At 43.9% G+C, this 20,638-nt stretch overlaps 1 protein-coding gene across 1 annotated transcript in view; it reads left to right on the plus strand.

Annotated features, from left to right (window-relative positions):
• Positions 1–2,199: 2,199 nt before the first annotated feature.
• ZBED4 (zinc finger BED-type containing 4) overlaps positions 2,200–20,638 on the plus strand; it is a 34,235-nt gene continuing 15,796 nt past the window's right edge. Inside the window, exons 1-2 of the mRNA XM_088457600.1 lie at positions 2,200–2,490; positions 20,607–20,638. The exon at positions 20,607–20,638 is cut by the window's right edge and continues 39 nt beyond it. The gene's annotated coding sequence lies outside the window, so the exon portion shown is untranslated. The remainder of the gene's footprint in view (positions 2,491–20,606) is intronic.

Below are 20,638 nucleotides of genomic sequence, written 5' to 3' on the forward strand. Positions count from 1 at the left end.
ACCTGCAATCAAAAAAATACTTAAAGCATACTTGGGGAACCCCCAGAGTAAAGTTCGCTATTTTTTAAGTTTGTACCCCAACTTTTTTTTTCACCCCCTTTTTCAAAGTACATTTTTGGGGTGCCCTTGATTTATTTATTTTGACACAGATTACCTTTGGGGGACTGTCTGAAGGCTGCACGGTGGTTCCCGAAATGTTGCACCCCAAAACCCCAATTCTGCACTTTTTAACGCCAGCCATTCATAGGCGACACTTTACCGCCTATTACATTGCATTGACTTAACACCTAGGCGGAAAGTCTTTCAAATTGAATACGGAGGAAAACTAAAACAGGCGATAATGACGTCATCGGCGGTAAATTACCGCAAATACCTCCCGACTGTGCCGCATTCAACAGGACAGTCCCGTTTTTCTGGGACTGTCCTGCTGTCCCACCCACGGGCCACAGTGTCCCGCGGTGGGGGGGGAAGTTGGGGAGAGCACATACTGCTGCTCTGCATAGCAGCGGGTGTGCAGAATGTGAACAGATGCCATGCGCATGCGTAAGTAATGTAAACGGGGGTTGCCACGAGGCTCCGCCCCGTTTTCTAGATGCCACAGCCATTTTCAGGGAGCCCTGCCCCATTTTTGGTGCGCAAAGGGTCCCTCTTCCCGGACTTCAAAAGTTGGGAGGTATGTTATACCTCAGCCTGCAAGACACACTGGGTCTGATTCGGAGTTAGAAATAAAGCAAGAAAGGGAAAGTATGTGTACCTGGCTGGACAAAATATGTAGCAATGCAAGAGGTGTGTGTAGTAAATACTGGCTGCTGTTGCATGTAGCCCATAAAAGCTTTATTCTTATACTACAATTTATGATGGGTACACACTAGACGATTTCTGGATCGATATGTCGGATTGGGCCGACATATTGTTCAGATCATCTTGTGTGTATGCACTATAGCCCTCATTCAGAGCCGCTCGCTATTTGTGGTCGTTCGTTCTAAAACAAGGGGTGGCTATTCAAATGAACCGTTCGCTAATTGCGGTCTGTTCACGCCTCTAAGTCTGAACAAGCGAGCAAAACTTGCGGTTGTAATTTTGAAAAATACACCCCCTTGCACCATACGTCATGTCCGCTATTTGTTAGATTAATCGAGTACATCAAACAGCGTATGAACTGCTCGCTATTCTTGTGGCTGGTTTTTTCAACCGCTATTTTGCAAGCAGTTCTGATTAAAAAAAAAAACAAGTGACGTGGTCAATGACGCTGCTGTATTAATTATGTACTCCCTTAAAACGCCCGTTTTCACCTTTAAGCACGCCTGCGTTCGAATTCCACACCCCCGTTTTCAAGCACCTTCCCGTTACCACCCACATACGCCTCCTTCTATCACTCAAAATAGCAGGCATTCGCTATATAGCGAACAAACGATTTTCGGCCGCACTGACTGGTTCGCGCATGCGTATTAAAATCCGTACGCATGCACAGATGTGCGAACATCGGTCAGAACGAACGAACGGCTCTGAATCAGGGCCTATGTTTGCTCCCACGCACCATCAGTGTCATTCGTCAGCCATGCATGTATGGCTGACGGAGAGACCCAGCTGCAGACACCAGGAAGGTGCAGGTGAACGGTTTATCAGGCGGTCATTCACCAGAGTGGATCAACCACTCGATATATTGTTCAATTGTACCATCAGGCATCGCATTGGTGGGTCACCTAGCGTGTACCCAACCTTAGATTAGAGTTAAAACACACCCCTCCCAAACCTAAATCTCTCAACATATTTTACATCTGCCCCATCTGTAGTGCAACATGTTTTTACCAAGGTGCACACCACAGTTACGTGCTCTTTCTTCCCAACTCAGTATCTGATAGAGTCTCTGGGAGAAGATAGCACTTCCTGTATTGCCTATAGAGCCCTTAACCGCCGGAGATGTAACCCAGCCCTACGTCAGTTACTGCTAAGCTCATAGACACTTCTGTTATTGGTCGCTCCCCTCCCCTGTTGTGTGTAATATAATCTTATTATGGTGGGCGGGCTGCGGTTGTTGTTACTGTTTGCCCCACCCAGCCTGGAGGCCACTGTGCTCCGGAAACCCCGCGCTGCGCGACAAACAGCTGCCAAAACAAACCTCAGGCTCAGCCTGGGCGGGCGGCGAGCAAATGCAGCGCCCCCTGCTGTTGTCACGGCGATGCGTGGGTGTAGGAGATGTGGGCGGGGTCGCTCTTTTGGCCGTTCCAGTACTGTGAGAGCCGCGCGTCCTCGCGCCCCAGAGCAGACGTCTCGAGGAAGCGTCGCCATCTTGAGAACCTTTGACTCGGTGACGCAGCGCACGTCGCAGGCCGCGCTCCGCCTCTCGTCCTCATCTCGCCGTCGGACGGAGCTTCGCAAGAACGGGAGGGAGACAAAGCATTAAACTAATGAATGGGGGGAGAGAACCGCCCGCCCGGCCTGCGAGCACCGACCGGCCACTGAGTGACATCAGAGGCACCTAGCGGCCAGGTGAGTGCTCGGGGGTAGCAGTGAACCTGGGTCGAGCATGGGCAGCTCTGTGCTCCGAGTCAGGATATGGCTGGAGTTCCGGTATGAGGAGGGATAAGGCGGGCCAGGCCCGGCCACCGACCTGCCACACAGGAACTATAGATGTGTAGTATAGATTTATTGGCACAGCAGCCACATGGGTTACGGTGTCTCCAGTCTCTGCTTCCAGGCGATAGACTACACATACAGCCGGGTAAGGTGTCGTAGTGTGCGAAGTTACAGGAGGTAGCCTGCTCCCCCATCCCTCATGTATTTATGTACATACATAATCCACCCCGGTGCTGCTGCTGCAGCCTGATCACCTATATAGTGTTACACATGGCTTTCCACACCGTATAAGTTACCAGGGTGGGTTTGTGTGACAGTGATGTCAGGAAAGAATCGTCTCCCAGAATATTCTTTCCCTGTTTTTCTTTTTCTTTTTCTTTTCTAAAGTTAGTTTTACAGGTTACTAGCACTTTATAGGTTTTCATTTTGAATAGCCTAATAGGTGACAGTTGCTGTAAAGCAAAAATGAGTTGCCTGCGTATGTGCTAATTCTTCTCATTACTGTCCGTCCTGGATGGGTATTCAAGGTGGATGAAACAAACTAAATATTGAATGAATATTTCAGAGGTACACCTCCAGTGTTCTCCCTAGCCTGTTTTCTGCGTGCGCATTGCCTGGCACTCCCCAAACCCACCCCCCTCATGCCGCCCCAATGCACCGCGTTCCTGGTCATCCTCAATGTGTCCTCGTTGACACGGATGCGATGCCGAGCTTCGCCAACGTCACGTTCTTCACATTAGAGGCTCCGTGTCTGCCAGCAATAAGGACATGTTGGTGAAGGTGACGGTACAAGGTGCATTGGGAGGTGCTGGGCAGGGGGAGGTGCCGGACAGGGGATATGGCATTGGGTCAGGGGAGAGTGCCGAGCAGGGGATGTGGCATTGGGGCAGGGGTAGTTGTCCATCACAGTGCAGGGGCGGCATCAGGCTGGAGGGCAGGGTATGAAATCGGAAAGCTGGCGCACGCAAGGCTTCCCCACTGCTTTATCTCGACGAGGGTTAAATGACAGGCGTCTAATTCTAGACACCTGTCATTTTACCGGCGCCCGGCATCCCGATCGAAGCGATCCCGGGCGCTGCTGCAGACAGCCGCAGGGTGGGGGGAAGGGTTAGGTTTAGGGCTCCTGGGGGGGGGGAATTAGGGTTAGGCATCCCCCCGGGAGGTTAGGGTTAGGCTAGGGGGAGGGAGGGTTAAGCACCCCCATGGGGGACTTAGGTTTAGGCAGTGGGGAAGGGGGGGTTAGGTACCCCTAAGGAGGGTTGGGGGGTTAGGTTAGTTCATACTTACCTGGGGACGATCGGGATTTTCAGCCGCGTCGGCTTGCCGCTGTCGGGATTTGAACCGGCGGTAATTCGTATTTTTATTCCGAGAGCAAAGATCCACCCTCCTGTATAAAAGGTCACCTGAACTGATTAATGAGAGACTGAAAGTGGGGCCAGTATCTGTAGAGCTGTATAAAAATATATATTGTGTAGCCTGCAAGTGGGGACAGTATCAGGGCCTCTAAAAGGAAGATAATTAATATATAAATCATTTCAGGTTTAAATCATTATAAGGTCAGGATTTAAAACCTCTTATTATTGCCAAGGCCCCCATCCAGGGGGCGACTTCTTGATGCCACCCCGCTGGAAAAAATTTTTCGGGAGAACACTGCACCTATACTAGTGTCCCACCATTTGTGAAACTATGGTGTGAACAGTGTAAATATAGGCTCTAGAAGAGTTTTTTTGATGAAGTTGGTAACGTATGTTTCCCCCCTGCTCTTATTCTGCCACTCTGGGGCACATTATGTGAGCTGAGAGAGCCCATTGGAGCCTTGTGCAATATGTTGCTTCATGCAGTCTGGGTATTATGGTAGTTAAAACCTTGCCTATTTTTGCTTGCACCTCTACTTTAACATCCCACATACAGTCATTGTTCAGAACTTGTCTGATTGATTTAGCCCCTGTGAGGTGTAATCAAAATTAAGCTTTGTATCTTACCTGCAGTATCCCATGGAGTCCAATCACATAAGGTTCATATGGGACCTATGGTATGTGATTGTATATATATATATATATTTTTTTGTCTTAACTCCATGGTTGTCACCTGTAACATAATAGTACTATTGTGGTCACAAAGAGCGCAACCTTCAATATAGAGAACTTATGTCATGATAAAATGTATATTTGTATATCATCAAAAACTTTTTCCACACATTTTCTGTCATTTTATAAGACCCATTAAAATTTAAGTGTTTGGATACAGATTTAGGGGCATATGTACTAAGCTGATTTTTACATAAAAATATGCAGAGACTGCAGTTTCTGTATAAGTTTATGTATTGCTCCTGTGTACTAATAGCACAATGTAGGAGATTTCACAGAAATCTCTGGCAAAGTGCTAATTTAGCACTACAGATCGCAGTCCCCATTATTAATAGGGACTACAATCTGACCCCTATGTACTAAACTCCAAAAAGTGAAGCTTTTCATTGTTTAGCCACGGTAGTTTACACCATTTTTGGATGGTATAAACTGCTGTAAGCCTATGGGGGTTCCAGAGGCATGAGAAGGATCTTTCAATCTCTTCCTCCCCCCACGCAGCTCTGGCCAGCTCCGGGAGGCTGACACTGCACACGCACAGTGTCGGCATCCCCAGGGAAGTCTTTTTCATTTCTGTGAAAGACTTCTTCTAAATGCCGGGGATATAACTCGCAGGGACCGCTGTCCCTGCGAATTCCCAGTTGAACATAGCAAGGATATATTTAGTAAAAATGAAAATATCCCCGGCGATTTAGGTAGATAATAATCGTGGCTGGTCCGTGATTATTAATAAATAGCCCCTTAGTATTTTGACTGTGTGGGGTTAAATCATTTGTGTTTCAAACCAAATGACATGAACAAAACATCAGTAGATATAACTAGCAATAGATCACTTTACCATGCCATATGTGCTATTGACATGGATGGAAATTGAATGTGCAGCAAGGTAATGTCTGCATTATTGGAGCACAGGGCAAGTAGTTCCTGCAAATGCACTGTTATTCATAAGTCCTTGAAAGCCAAGATAAAATCTATCTGGGAAATCCCTAACTGTGAGATGTTCCGGGCAATAAGTGGACATTGACTCCTCTCTGATTATAGAAAAGAAGCATTGGGAATTTTGTTGTTGCTTATATTCTTAAGTAAACTGAGGGTAGATTCCTACCCAACTCTCGGCGCTAATGTTGTTAATACAAAATTGTCAATTGGGATCAGCTGCAACTGCTAGGAGTATACTGTGAACTCCCACTAAGATACTAATGGAACAACATGGGCAATGCGCTGTGATCACGTCTGACTATGATGAGAGTGTGTTGATACACAATGTAATACACAATGAATGAATAAAAAGAGAAAAATATTTTACTTCTAAAAATGAAATACATACATCACATCACACACAATACATTAAACGTATTACATGAAACATAAAAATATAGATGGATCGAACTAATGAAATGCAAAAGTGTAAATGGGTTAAAAATTGCATCAATATATAAGCTTGAATCAAAAAATGAATCCTATTGAGCGAGAAAAATTGATACAGTGGAATGTAACAGATCAATTGTATCATTTCCATGGATTAGAATTGATACTGTCTCAGTTCTTTTTTACACTGTTTAGTATTACTGCCTTCTCACACCTGGAATAGATGTAGGTTATCCATATATATGAACTTTGGTTAAAAAAATATATTGCTGGCGTCCCAGCATATATTTGTTGTGTTTGTGATAACCGATTGGAGTGAAGTGACTCCTATTGTAGAATGAATATTCCTGTATAGGATATGTCCATCTGCACAGTGGAGAAAAAGCAGCAGACAAAAGGTTGTCTTTCTCTCCGTGTGTATGGGGAGAGAAAGTGTGTCTTACCGCTCACCGGATAGATGCAACAGCGCTCTCCCAAATCAATGCAGTCTCTGTGGGGAGATAATGGTCAGCATACCGTGGTATCGGTAACTCCGTTGGTGGCGGCTGTTCAATCAGCTCCAAAATCCCGCTGACAGAGTAAGTGTGGCAGTGTTCTCCCGGGTAAATATGATCGCTGTAGGGAGCTGGATGGTGATGCTCCGTGAAACTGATTTCTCCGCTGCCTGTGCGGTCAGCTCGAAAATTCTCCAAGGTGCAGATACAGGTGTGTGATAAGCAGTGGAAGGATTGAACGACAATGACGTCAACGCGTTTCGTCTCCTTGAACTGGATACTTTTTCAAGACTTATATTCTTAAGTGTTGAAATCTTAAGGGGCGCATCCACTAGGCGATATTAATGAGTGATTGAATGATAACGATATCGTTATCGTTGAATCGCTCATTAATCGGGCACTAAAATGTCGGAAACGACCAGCGATGCACGCTCCAGCTGGTCGTTTCCGACATCAATCATCGCCTGAACATGCCGGTCAATCTGCAGATAACGACAGATTGACTATGTTCAGGGCTGAGGGAGGGTGCCTACACTGAATGATTTGTTGTTCAGTGTGGGCAATGCAGTTTAATGTCTGAACGATAATGATATCGTTATCGTTCAGTCCTTCACTAGTCGGCAAGTGGATGTGCACCTTTAAAGTTTTCAGCTCTAATTTTTCCACCACAAATGGCTTAGAAAATGTATATTAACTTGATTGTCCTAGCTGAGCTTGATTTGAGGGACATAAATGCTGTGTTTGCAAGCACTAACACCTTTTTAAGTGCTTTTCGAAGCCTGAGCATTTATACCTGATAATTAGAAAATGTGTATTTTAGACTTAGTAGTTTTTTTAATTAGCAGTTTGATTTTCAATAGGAATTTTTTGTTTCTCTAGCCTGTGCTTATAACTCTATTTAAAAAAAATATATAAAAAAATTGATTTAAAAAGCAAAACCGAAACACGTCAAGAGGCAGGTAAAAACGATATATATTATTATAATTATTTTTTTTTAGTAAGAAAACACGTTTCTCCAAGTCCATGCTCTCCTGGTAGCTTGTACTTCACTATAATAATCCACTGAGTGAGTAATGTTGTGCAGAGCAGTTGAGAGATTAGTTTACAATTTGTCTTTATAAAAAAAAAAAATTACTCTTAGCGGGCGATTTAATTGTTTTATCGCCCCCTTTCTCCTGTTTAAAGTAACGGAAGATCGTGGTGCAATATTTGTTTTTGGGTGCACATGCTTATTGCATATGTCGTGCCCAAATAGACTGCCGCGTAAAACTGCTAAACCCTTCTAAAGTCCTGCTTTGTGTGCCCAAACTGCCAACTTATCACACATTTCTGCTTGCTTGCCTGGGGAGGGGAGGGGGGGTTGCGAGCAGAAATGTGTGCTCCTGCAGCTGTACGCACCCTGAGCAACAATCGATTTGCTCTGTCGTGCACCTGCCACCAAAAGCTGTGGGTGAATACAATTAAATCACCCCCTATACATATTCATGGCAGTGTGGTCCAACCATACTTGCTTGATGTTAGCATTAGAATATCTGTAAACCTAAACACACCTTGCATGACACGAGGATAAGTTTAAAAATTGCAAACTAGATAACGCAGATATCACTAAAATCACTACAATTTCTTGCTTCGGTTCTCAGAATTGGTCTACAATTATTTTTTGTTTTACTATGCAGTGCTTTTAGCATTCTATGGGCGGAATTCAATTGATTCCTGTCCCCATCGCGCCCGAGGGAGCTATTCAATTCTTGCTCCTGTCGGGCACGATCAGCTGCCAGCGCTACATTTCAGCTCGCAGCCCTAGGGGGGTGAGAGCTGAAATGTGCGAAAAGTGACATGTTTGGGCACCCAAACATCACTTTTCGCGATCGCGCCCAGCACTTTGGTCGGGTTTAGCTGCTTTATGCGGCTAAACCCGACCACTTTGGGCGTGATCAGCACGAAAATCTGGAACAATTGTATAGCGGCCCGCGAACTCCTGTCACTTTAGATGGGAGATGCGGGCCGCAAAAACAATTGAATTCCGCCCTATAGATCTTTTTATTTTTATATGTGCTGGATTAAATTTCTGAGTTGGTGAAACCTTCACTATTCGGGTTTTTTCTTCCATGTCTACTTAACCATGTGACAAAAATAAGAATCCCTGCAGAAGTGTTTATGTTCTAAAGAGTTTGACTTGCCATTAGGGGTTTCCATTATCTACATAGTAATATAAGTAGAATTAAAAAAAATGGTTTCCCTCTGAATGGAAAGAAACAAATAAAGTATTATCCAAGTGATGAGTTGTGATGTAGCAAGAAACCTCAGTTCAAAAACAGAGCAGCCAAGCGCTACCTAATGAGCATAAAAAGCATGGAAGGGGTAGATTTTTTTTTTTTGTTGGCAAAATCCGAATATGCTCCAAAAAAAAAAGGATTATTTAATGTGTGGAATTTAAATTTTTTTGAGGGGCTGCAAAACTTCAGTTTCATAGTATTGATCTAGTTAGTTAATACGTTATCCAATTTTATGTGCGGTCTTTGTCCTATCAAGACTGTAGCTAAGTAACTTAAAACATTCACCTCTCCAAGCTGGCTGTCAGGTTTGCCAATTTGTTAGCTTTTGTATTTATTACTACGAAGTTTACGTTTAGTGCTTTTATTGTTGCATAGACATTCATTGAAGTGAATAAAAAATTTGTTACTTTTAAACTTATTTTTTTCTTTATTGATTCATGTGTTTTACCCTTATATTTTGTAACATTGATTCCCCTAAAACAGTGGTTCCCATCTTATTGGACTCGCGGCGCCCTAGTGCATCAGAATTTTTTTTCACGGCACCCCTAAACCAAAAGTTTGTTTTTGAGAAATTCAGAAAAAAAATGTAATGAAGTAGTAAAGTGTAGCGAATTGTGCTGACCTGTCATCCTTAGGTTCATTTATGTAGTGGGTGACAGGTTTGTGCTTCGGTTTGTCCACATATTTACATTACATTGACCATAAATAATTTTATTTGGTGCTGGATCACCAACCTGAGGCACCCCTGCAAGTGTCCCGAGGCACACAGTTTGGGAACCACTGCCCTAGAATATCATCAACGTTGAGCAGTTTTCAGCTTGCCCATAGAACAAACATGTTCCTGTATTTTGACAAACCACTGTTTTGGTTTTTGTTCTCGGATGTCGCTTTCAGAGACAGTTTAACCTGTTAAGTTTGGCATGCTTATTGCCCTTGCTTCGCTGTGCATTAACACTTGTTAAATAACACACGTTCTGCAGGCCTATTTCTATAATGATAGTGTAAAGTTTATAAAACCTGGACATATTTTATTTATGGTTACTGGCACATGACCTGTCTTTACACTGTGAAACATAGCTGCTGATTTGAGTCTGACTTCTTATCTATTGTTTCACTTCAGAAGAGGGGGGTGGGGATTTACTAAATAAAAAAATAAAAAACTTGTTTTCGTTTGGCCACTGTCCTTGTTTTTAGAAAGGAAGTAAATGAAATGGGGGAGGGGAATCTGATGACTGAACTGCATCTACCCTGTATTCTCAGAATGTTTCATCTGGTGCAATTTAATTGTATTAGTTCTAAATGAGAATCATTCCATTGTTGTGTTCTGGAACTAATGATTTGTATATTTAACACTTTCAAATGATATAATAGAATTTTTTTATTTTCTTCCAGTCTAAGCTGACATGACTAGAAAGCCAAGACATTTTCTTTGGTTAGTTCTAATTTTTGCCATGCTTCTATGCTGGTGCTTTTGCTTAGTATAGCTGAAATGCTGCTGTATTCTATTTGAAGTATATTTACATAATTATACTATATACAAATATTAGTTTTAAATTACCACATCTATTTGTGTAATTAATGGCCGCCCATTAATTAGCACTCTTGTTGCGCCCAATTGGACTGGATTTAGCCGCGTAAAATGGCTAAACTCCTCTAAAGTCCAGGTTACAGTATGTCACTCAAACTATGGACTTTTCACATGTTTCTGCTTGCCTGTTTAGGAGGGGGCGAGCAGAAATGCAGGTGGCTGTTCCATCGGGCGATCGCCACTGACAGCTGGCGGCTCAAACGTTTGAATCGCCCACATGAGGTGCTAAGCAGAAAAAATACTTGCATATCCTATTGGTGGGGGCGTAAGGAATTAGCAAAACATTGATGTCATCACATTGGTGCAAAGTGACAGAGTACATCAGTTTACAGTTCTACACCTCAGGAAAGATCTAAGGAGCCATATCTCACATCTAGACACTTATAGAATAAGGGGCACCTTGGGTAGAAGTATGGGAGTTGTCGATTTCGAACAATGTGGCCTTCTTAATATTTGGTGATCATGCATGGTCATTATAAAATAACACCATACACTTCAGGGAAAGCATTAGAAATCTAGTGTTGGGGGAGGTTGTAATGTCCATATCTTCACAATCCTGGGTCAGATAAACTGAGTGGTATGCTCATTTGATGCAGTAGGAATTATAAGGGGCGATACAATTAAGAGCGAGTTGAATAGTGATGGTCCCGCAGCTATTAAATTCACCTCGCTATTTAGTCTGACTTAAGTCAGAGAATGACAGCTCTCGCGACTAAAGCGGGGGTTTAGTTGCGAGAACCCGACATTCTCCAGCTAAACTGACGGCCGCGAGGCTGTTAACGCTGCGCCAAGCTGGAAAACAGCCTTGCCGCGGCCGCCACATTGGTTGGATTTCTTCTCGCACCCTCAGGATAGTGCAAGAAGAAATCAGTCAACCTAACAGCGTGCTGAATTGAATTGGCCACCTAGTTTTCAAAATGGTTGCTTTGTTGGGATTGGTATATTATTCCTTTCATTCATAGCTGTCCAAACTAGCATGAAACAAAGAATATGTTTTGAAGCTGAGGTATTATTATGAAAACGCATGTAGAATACTGCTTTTTGCTGTTTCTGAAAAGCTGGATTGATGCTAAAGAAAGAACTAACAAGTACCGTATATACTCGAGTATAAATCGACCCGAATATAAGCCGAGGTACCTAATTTTACCCCAAAAAACTGGGAAAACTTATAGACTCGAGTATAAGCCTAGGGTGGGAAATGCAGCAGCTGGTAGTGCCCCCAGAAGTAATCCCCCCCCCCCCCCCTCTGGTAGTGCCCCCAGAAGTAATCCCCCCCCCCCCCTCTGGTAGTGCCCCAGAAGTAATCCCCCCCCCCCTCTTGTAGTGCCCCCAGAAGTTCTAATAAAAAAACCCACTTACCTGAAACTCCGCTCCTGGTCCCGCCGCTGTTATCAGCTCCTCCGGCCGCTTTGCACTATGGGAGATACATCGTCATGACGTCTCTCCCATTACCCACTGCGGGAGCCGGATGATGGCTCCCGCAGTGGGAGCAACAGCAGCCGATGAGTCTGACACTCATCGGCTGCTGATTACAACAAACACACAGCTGCCGGCTCCGGCGGCTGTGTTTGGTAATGTGTATTGCTGACCGAACTCCGTCCGGTCAGCGCTACACACGCGGTGCAGCTGTGTCACAGAGACACAGTCTGCACCGTGGTCCGCATGGTGCGCTACTGAGCTGCGTACCATGCGGGCATGACTCGAGTATAAGCCGAGGGGGGGCTTTTTCAGCACAAAAAATGTGCTGAAAAACTCGGCTTATACTCGAGTACATACGGTAGTTTGTACTAGTGTTTAGAAACAAAATATGCACATTTTTGCTTTTAATTTTCTTGCAATAAAAATAAACTTTGTCTATGTTGGATAGATTTTTCTTTTTCCATGCATATTCGGAAAATGTATAGTCTGTTGGGAAAAAAGAGGTATCCTTTGGATACTGCATAAATCGATTGCTCATATTTACATTGAAATGAGAACAGCCTAAAAAATGCCAAAATAGGTTTGATAGGGCTGAGAAAAGCCTCAGAATTGAATCGAGCCCAATGATAGAGAAGGAACTTTTTTTTATTTATTTCTATGTAGTCTTAAAACAAAAACAACAAAATTGACAACTTCTGTGTTACTAATATCTTAACATGAAATAAACTTTTAATCTTTAAATTAAACTTTTCGTTGACTTGAGCATGAAATCTTAAAATTAAAACAATACAAATACAAATTGAAACACTGAAATTAAGGTTGGGTCATATTAACTTCTTTTGGAGTTTGTACCCATCTAGCTCTCTGCGCTGACACCGGCTGACTGAGTGGTAGTGGGAAACTGATAGGGAGGAGTCTTAACTCCAGCTACTAAGAGGTTTAACAACGTCACATAACTAAGTAAAAAGATACACATAATTTAAAACACCACGGGTTATGACCAAAACTCAATGACGCCAGGTTAATGAAATCATTTGGATTATGGAGTGCTGTCTACTTTCAGATAAACTGTGTGCGAGCTGGTATCAGGTAATGGCAAAGGGAGGGGAATACCCGCCTAATTGGTATTGGAACAAGTTTTGAGGATTGTCCAAAAATTTTCCATGGGTCCCTCTTCATAAGTTTTTGTAAAAAAAGTTTTATATAATACCATAGTGGGTAAATTCAAAGACCGAGATTTAATTGTTTTTTGTATGCCTGACGGAGCTATTCAATTGTTGCTCCGATGGGGGTAAGTGCTGTAAGCGCCCATTAATTCTGCTCGCACCCTCCTGAGGTGGGGAGCAGAAATGTGCAAAAAGTCAGTCGTCTGGATGACCAAAGTGTCATTTCGGCAACGCGCCCAATAGCTTAGATGGGTATCCACTTTACATGGCTAAACCCGATACATCTGGTCGCGACAAGCCTAATAAGTAAGGCACTTGCTCACACCAGAACAACGATTGAATAGCTCCATTGAGCGTCCATTACTTTTGAATGCGCAAAAAAACAATTGAATCCCTTTCCCCAGAAACTGAGGTTTCTTCTTCGGGGTCCATGGGTCCACAGCCATTACGTTGGGGTATGAATCCCGGTCACCAAACAGTTAATACAAACGAGCTGTCTGCTCCCAGGATGCATCGGGTTTCCTCCTCATATACCCCACCTCCTGCCTCAGGTAGCCAGTACTTCCTGTTTGGTGTGTTCACCACATAGACAGTGGGACTGCTGGAGCAGTCCTGCAGACGAGTACAAAAAAAAAAAGTTTTACTCTCTATCTCAGCGGGTAGTCCGAGCTGTCCTGGAAGCAGCCTCGCGCCTGATTGGAGGCGCACTGGCCACGCGCTGCAACTACTTCCGGCGCCGCACCGTTAGCCTCGGCAGGTCCTTGGCAGGAGATTCGGCAGGGGCTTCTGGCCCTGGACCGCAACCGGATCAAGGGGATGGCAGGTAAGCAGGTGGTTGCGGCGGCCGCTGACGCCGGGACCACGTGGCGGTCCGGCCTCCGGCGGTGAGACTGGCCGGAGGCGCGCTGCAGTCAGGAGGCATACGGCTTGTTCTCCTAGCCTAGACCGCCGGGATTTGATGTTCCTGACCAGCCGGGGCTTGTGGCAGCGGCCAGGTCAGTTTACCGGGCAGGTCCAAGCAGCATAGTGGAGGTACGCTTCCCCGGCGGCCTCTCCCCCAATCCACACGCTAGTTCAGTCCTCTGGCACAGTTGATTGTGGATTGTTCCTCCCAGCCTCCATATAGGGCAGCCAGAGTGTATGTCAGTTGCTCTCTGAACGCTGCTTCTACAAGACGGACACTGGGCAGTCTCCCTGTATACCTTGCCCACTGCTGGTCTAGGTTTATACAGGGCTCTATCCTACCTAAGCTGAGGCTGATTATGGTAGGAGAGCTTATATGCATATGGCTCGCAGAGTATTTATGCATGACATGTGATTGTTGTTTATGGATACTGTTTCTTCTGTAAAAGAACTGTAATTCCTGTATACTGTCACTGTCTCTTCCCTTGCTACAGGTGTGTGGGTTGAGAGTAGAAGCCACCACACCAATTAAGTTTGCCTGTTTCAGGCCCTGAGCCTCCTTGGGCATAATTTTTTCAGGTGGTGGAACGGCTGGCTGCCCCGGTACCACTGGTTTGGGGTTTGCCTCATCAGATGCATCCTATGCCCATGATTTGGCCGCCTTGGATGGACCCTGGTGCTGGTATGGTTATGGCATCATCCTCGGGGGTTTTTCAGCCTCAGGCTGTCAAGCCAAAGCAACCTAAATCTAGGCGCCATGTACCGCCTTACATGGGTGAGTACTCGAGTGCCTCCTCCTCCGAGGAACAGGCACAGGACTTTACGCAGGAGTCTAGCTCCGAGGAGGGTGATCATTTCCCAGTAGCCGATGTCCCTTTTCTGATAAGGGCTGTAAAATCGGTGTTAAATATCGAGGAAGGGGGATCTTCTGCTTAGGAAAGCCCCCCTGTTCAAGCGCCAAGAAGTGGTTAAGGCAGAATTCCCAAAGTCTGAACATTTATCAGAACTTATGGAGGAAGCCTGGGTCCGTCCGGATAAGATAAGCCATTCTTCTAAAAGAATGGCGTTTCTATATCCTTTTCCAGCAGAGGACTGTGCCAAGTGGGAGAATCCACCATCAGTTGATGCGCATGTGGCACAGCTGATTAAACGTACCACTTTGCTAATCCCAGCAGTTTCGCTGAAGGAAACCACGGATAGCAGCCTGGAGTCTTGTCTCAAATCAATTTTTTCGCTGGCAGGAACGGCCACCCGCCCAGCTATGGCCACTGCCTTGGTAGCAAGAGCTATTGAGGAGTGGGTCAAAACTCTAACGGAGTCTTTACCAGATGCCTCTAAGGAGCAACTGGATATGATCTCCTGTATTAGAGAAGGGGCCTCTTATTTGGGTGATGCCGCCTTGGATGCAGTTTGAGCCTTTAAATTCAACAGACATCAAGTGGCTAACAGCAAAGACTGTATTCCTCCTTGCTATGGCATCTGCACGTAGAGTGTCGGATTTAGCTGCGCTTTCCTTCCGGGAGCCGTTCTTGATATTTCATCAAGATAGAGCAGTACTACATACTAGGGAGGGTTATCTTCCGAAAGTGGTGTCTGAATTTCATATTAATGAAGAAATAATAGTTCCAGCATTTCAGGGCACAAGTCTCTCCCAAGGTGAGGCTTCCCTGGATGTGGTCCGTGCGTTGAGAATTTGTAAAACGCACGAGCAAATGGAGGAAGTCCGATTCACTTTTTGTGCTTTATGGTTGTCATAAGCGTGGCTGGCCAGCCGATAAACAGACACTGGCCAGGTGGATTCACATGGCAATTTCATTGGCTTATACACAGGCTGGTATGCGTGTGCCGGATTCAGTGACGGCACATTCTACTAGGGCGGTAGGTCCATCATGGGTGGCCCGCCGGGGTGCTTCTGCTGAGCAATTATGTAAAGCAGCCACATGGTCTTCCATCCATACCTTTGTCAAATTTTTATGCCTTTGACACTTTTGCCTCTCAGGATGCCTCCTTCGGGCGTAGGATTCTCCTCTCTTCCGAGAGTCAGGAGCGTCCCCGCCCGTAGGGTTAGTGCTTTGGGATATCCCCAACGTAATGGCTGTGGACCCCATGGACCCCGAAGAAGAAAATAAGAGTTATGGTATAACATACCTTTTAACTCTTTTTCTTCGAGGTCCATGGGGTCCACAGGACACCAACCCAGACGCACCTGTAGTTCTGGGGGAGGTTTTCCGTAGTTTCTTCTCTTGAGAGTCTGGACTCGTAAGTATGGGTCTTTTCTTTCTTACCCTTTGTTTGTCTCTGCCTGCTTGAGCTTGGTAACGAACTGGCTACCTGAGGTGGGATATATGAGGGGGAAACCCGGTGCATCCTGGGAGCAGAGAGCTCATTTGTATTTGGTGACCGGGATTCATACCCCAACGTAATGGCTGTGGACCCCATGGACCTCGAAGAAAAAGAATTAACAAAGGTATGTTATACCATAACTCTTATTTTCTTTTAATCCTTGAATGCTCTGTTATATGCCTCAACTATTGCTTGGAGAACTGGTTTACTCTTTACAAATCTTCAGTACAATAATAAACTAAATCATGTCTAAACTGTTTTCATAGAAAAGTTGTAGTTTTTTTGAATAGTGAAAGCAAATTATGGAAAGGTACACACTGAACGCCTCAAGATATTTTGGGTGGTTTAATAAATAGAGGCGAGTGGATGAAGGTGTAATGTTACGTTTAGAAGAAACTGAGATGTTAACAGTTAAAGTTACATTTGACAACATGAATTGGACATAGTAGTCTATTTCCTGATCTATTTTGTGGATAAAAGTGCTTACATTTAAAATAACATAATAGTATCCTAGTGTTCCCTCTAGCTCCGGCGGGAGGCAGGGCGCCGGAGCTAGAGAGGGCATGCACGTGCGCGCTCGACCGAGAAGGGGGCATGGTCATCGGAAAAGGGGGCGTGTCCATAAGACGCGTCCCCTTTTCGTCACTCTTGGGGGCGTGCCTGGCACTTACGGACACGCCGGGCAGCCCCCAAGCCCTGCAGACAGGGAGAATAGATACCGGGTCACCGCATGTTTCTCCACCCGCGGGACACTGCGTCCCGCGGGTGAGAACGGCTCCCGCAGGCTGTGAGGGCGGGTTGCTTTTTGCCCTACTCCTGGAGGGCAGGGTGCTTTTTGCCCTCCAGAAGGAGGGCAGGGCGCCGCGCCCCGCTAAAACAGCCTAGCGGGAATGCTAGTATCCCTAGGTCATAACACCCTCATTTAACAAATTCATTTTTAGAAAATTGCTACGTAACACCATCCACTTGCCTCTTCAAATGCAGTTTGAACCACCTGAATTTTATGTTGGACCATTTACAAAAACATATAACTGCTGTTTTAGCTGAAATAAAGCACATTCTGCTTGAATAAAGTGCATAGGCAATTGCTGTAACTAGACTACATGTCTCTTGGTTGTATAAATGTTAATCGTACAGAGGGGGGGCTGTAATTGAAAGACACTACAGAAATGCTTTCTCATTTCTTACAACCTGAGCAATGAAAATACTTGCCAGTGCTTCTAATTTACACAAAGTTTATGTATTGCTTCCAATGTTCACAAACATAAATGCAGTATTTTATGTACTTTAATAGGCGGTCGAACTGTTGTGTTTCTCTGCTTAGTTGAAGTACTTTGCCTCAGTTTATATTAAATTGCCTCAGTTTATATTAATTGCTTCCATTGAAATAGTGTCATTTGGTCATAGAAGATGATACAATATTTAAAAAGTGTCTCTCAGACGTTACTGAAATATCTATGCACAAAGAAAAATGATTCCCCCTGCGCTTCAAAAATTAGGGTGCAGCTTAATTCCCAGTAGTCATCACTTGACTACTCAAATCACATATAAAAAAAGAAAAATGGAAGTGCTCCCATAATTGGTATAAGGCAAAAATATATATAACCTTTGTATGTTTGTAGTCCAGTGCCTTTTCTAATCAAAAAAAGGCAAACTCAGTTGTCCTAAAAATATATACTTAAATGGAAATGGTCCAAGATGTCAATCATATAGTCGTCTTCTACCAAAAATCCTTTTCCACAGACTTTAAAATCTTCATAGTGCTTCAAAGACATAAATTAGACCACTTCTCATAGTGCAAATCAATTAGTTCAGAAATATGTGCAGATAGAAATATGTACTGCATACCCTTATAAGGCCTGAAATAGGCTAATATAATAGGTAATAGTGAATGATCCTCAATCCCTCCTTCAGACCTACATTGAGGTTTCCTTAATTTTTACATCGAAAAAATTAAACTTTTTTCTCTCATAGCGTGTAAAAGTATTTACTCACATAACAATAAAATATTGTACCACCAATTAAAGGATTTGCTTAATACCATGTGTGGCCTTAAACAAAGGCACATGTCTCAGCAAGACAGGTAAGTTTAATTCCTGGGTATCCATCTCTCTCCTGGAACTGCAATGTCTCTGCGTCGGGTCTCGCCAAGTAACAAGTCCTTTATAGACACCAGCGTGTTTCGACTAACAGGAAGACTATTGTACATATTTGTGTATCAAATATTGGGGGCGATTCAATTAAGAGCGAATTAAACAGCGCAGGGAAGTTGGCTCCGGAACTATTCAATTCACCACACTTTCGTCCAACTATTGCAACTTAAGTCACAGAATGCGGTTCTCGCGACTTAACCTGGGTGTTCAGTCGGTGAATGCAGATGTTCGTAACTAAAGTGCTGACCGTGAGGCTGTTAGCGTTGCTCTAAGCCAGCAAACAGCCCCACTGTTGGCACTTAGTCTGATTTCTACTCGCCCACTCAGGTGGGTGCGAGAAGAAATCCTTTAGTCGGGCTAACAGTGCACTGAATTGAATAGCTCCGGGAACTCCTTCCTAGCGCTATCAACAGCGCGCTTAAATGAATCACCCCCATTACTTTAATTATTGAAACAATATTGGTTTGTACATGCTTCTGCATGTATTTATGCTGCCTTATCTTGCTGGCAATATTGTAGCATATTTGGGGAGGTTGGTCAGATGAAAAAAAATGTTAGGTATAATCGGCATTTGGGACAATGCAGTTAGAAGATGACTGCTGTTGGTCTGTGTGTGCAGTTATTATTCCACTGCATTAACCGGCTACAGAAGAGATTTAACTCCAATTCCAACCAACATATAATATTTTTAGAACTTGGGGGTTGGGGTTGTAAAACACTGGGTATAGTTATTGGGGGTGATTCAATTGTTTTCAATGCTCCCCACTATGAATATGGAACAATTAAATTGTTGCTCTGCTCGGACGCCTAAAGTTGCAGGGGGGGCACATTTCTTCTCACAGCCTCCTGAGGTGCGAGAAGAAATGTGTGTTGTCTGTTTTTTTTTTGGGGGGGGTTAGGGTTCAAATGACCACTTCTTTAGACTGGTTTAGCCGTTTTGCGCAGCTAATTCCGGTGTTTGTAGCCACAATGACTACTAATGGGCGCCCGGACAGAGAGAGAGACAATTGCATTGCTCTGTCTGGTGCCTACTTGTATAGATGGCCTGCAGGTGCCGCGAGAAACATTTATTAATCGTCCCCATTGATAGAAGCTATCTACTGCCCAAACCAAGTGGCTGAGGATATCGTCCAATTTTAACAACTACATGTGTGTCATTATCTGTGTGGCATTTATATTATACTAATTGTTAAATCCTCTTTGCCAGTGGTTCTGAATATTTTTTTGAATCACGGCACCCTAAGGTATAATTTTTTTTTTCATGGCAACCCAAGGCCTACATTTTCTTAATGTGAATTCAGAAAATAAAAATAAAATTGTTTTTGTATATCATCTTTAGGTTGTTATGTGTTGGTGGACATACCCCAAATTATCATATTGTCCAGACTCATGGTGGGGAATTCAATTGTTAGTGCTGGGCGTCTAACTAATGGGAGTCTATTGGAGCAGTTCATTTGTTGCTCCGATCAGACGCCCATTAGTATTTTACACATCCAAGAGGAGGGGGTTAAGACACGAAAAGTGACCCTGTCTAAAATCCTGGTTCGGGCGTCGAAACTAAGGACTTTTCATATTCTCTTTTTCTTCACACCTCTGGGGGCTGCGAGAGAAAAATGTGACTGTCGCGGCTAATGGGCTTCTGATCAGAGCAATAATTGAATTGCTCCGATAGACTCCCATTACTTAAGACACCCTCCAAAAAATAAAATTTCCTCCCTATTATCACAAAATGAAACAGCAAATGTCACGAGGCATTCAGAAAGGTTGGAAAGCACTGTTGAAATTTATCCTAACCCATAGTCTAATGTTTTTGTTCCCATGTATGTATATGTACATATGTAGTATGCACAAATTACAGATGTTTCTCATCTGTTTCAATAAAATAGAAAGTTGAAAACAATTGTTGAAACTTTTCTTCGGTGGTAGTGTAGATAAAACTTGGGTTTTGTAGGCAAAATATAAATGTTTATCAGTTTGCAAAAGCATTAAGTGGAGGATCTGTGCTCTCTTGTGACAAATTTAAGCCTTCTTACAGGTGAATAGTCTGGGATATTTAAGTTGGTTAGCATTCTGCCCCATGGTGTGACAATCACGTAATATCTGTCTCAACTGTATTTCACAATGTAAAAGTTATTACACTTTTTTTTTTTAAAGATTTTCCAGTTACCATAATGAATGATTTTTACTTGCAGGTATTGTTAAAATATTAATTATTCTTAATTTATTCACTTTTAGGTGATGCATTCAACCAACATGGAAGAATCTTT

Source organism: Taudactylus pleione, unplaced genomic scaffold (genome assembly GCF_031769625.1).
Source record: "Taudactylus pleione unplaced genomic scaffold, aTauple2 ptg000041l, whole genome shotgun sequence".
In the NCBI taxonomy this organism is placed as follows: Eukaryota; Metazoa; Chordata; class Amphibia; order Anura; family Myobatrachidae; genus Taudactylus; species Taudactylus pleione.